This window comes from Arachis hypogaea, chromosome 16 (genome assembly GCF_003086295.3).
Source record: "Arachis hypogaea cultivar Tifrunner chromosome 16, arahy.Tifrunner.gnm2.J5K5, whole genome shotgun sequence".
Classification (NCBI taxonomy): domain Eukaryota; kingdom Viridiplantae; phylum Streptophyta; class Magnoliopsida; order Fabales; family Fabaceae; genus Arachis; species Arachis hypogaea.
In genome coordinates, this window is record NC_092051.1 from 109,699,916 (window position 1) to 109,701,550 (window position 1,635).

Sequence of the window (1,635 nt, forward strand, 5' to 3'; positions counted from 1 at the left end):
CTACGTTCTTCAATAGATTCTCCACATAAAACCGTGGGGGTTCCTTGAGTGTTCAGATGTTGGGAAGCTAATTGATTTACTACCTCGGTTAAGGCAGTCACTAATTCCAGTACATTCCTTTTCATCTTCGCTTGCCCTTGAAGAAGACCACGAAGGATGTCATCCATTGGAGATTGGGGTGGATATGAGGGTTAATTATTTTGGAGAAAGGGTTCATAATAGGAAGGTGGTTCTTCTTGATAAGGATATGGAGATGGTGAATATTGAGGTGGTGGTTCTGGGTGTGGTTCATATGGTGGTTGGTGTGGTGGATACAGGTTAGGGTCATATGGTGATGTTTGGTGGTAAGGGGCTTGTGAGTATGGTGGTTCAAAGTTGTGTTGAGGAGATGGTTCATAAGCATATGGTGGGGCTTGTTGGTAACTACAAGGGGTTCCACCATAGTCATCATTTTGGTATGCATCACAGAATGGTTGTTGGTTATAGTGCATTGGAGGGGGTTGTTGCCAAGAGGGTTGATCAAATCCTTGTGGCTCCTCTCATCTTTGATTCTTCCAACCTTGATGCCTATTTTCATTATAGTTTCCATTCCTTACAACAACATTGGAACCAAACTTAAAGCGATGGGGGTGAGAACTCATAATAGCAAATAAAAATTAAAAACGAAAATAAAAACAAATTTAAATTAAAAGGTTATTGAAATTTAAATTTTTGAATTTGAAAATTAAATTTTGAATTTTGAATTTTGAAAAAGTCAACAATATAAGATAAAGATTTGAAAAAGATTTAAATTTTGAAAATGTTTGATTTTTAAAATTTTAAATTTAAATTTTGAAATTTGAATTTTGAATTTTGGAATTTAATTGAAATTTGAAATTTGAATTTGAAATAAGATAAGATAAGATTTTGAAAAAGATATGATTTTTGAAAAAAAAATTTGAATTTTGAAATTTAAAACTAAGATAAGATAAGATAAAAAAATTTTAAAATAAAAATCTGAAATTTTTTTTATAACTAAATAAAAACCAATAACTTCTTAATTTACGAAAAAGCAAAAATAAAAACAAAAATAAAAACAAATCAAAAAGCAAATATTTACAATAACCAATAATAAGGCACACGTTTACAATTTCCCGGCAACGGCGCCATTTTGAAAGAGCGAAACTCTCGCGCGATCTAGAATTTTCACAAATAAATTTGCGTTGTAAGTATAGCTTCTAGACCGACAAGAATTCGTTTCTTACAAAAGTTTTTGGTTGTCACTTAAGCAAACCCAATAAAAATTTATAACCGAAGTATTTAAACCTCGGGTCGTCTTCTCAAGGAATTGCAGGGAAGTATGACTTATTATTAGCTATGAAAAAGGTAGAATTTTGGGTTTTTGAAATAGGGAATAAGTAATTTGAATGGCAAGAAAAATAAATAAATAATTATAAAGTAAACTCTTGGCAAGGTATGAGAATTAGAAGTCCTATCCTAGTTATTCTTATCAATGGTGATGAGAATTATATTTTGCTTCCCACTAAGTTAACCTTTGCTAAACAAAGGAAGGTCAAGTGGACTAATCAATTTTGATCCTCATGTCCTAGTCAATTCCTAAGGAAAGAATAGAGTTATTGGAATTCAAATCAATTA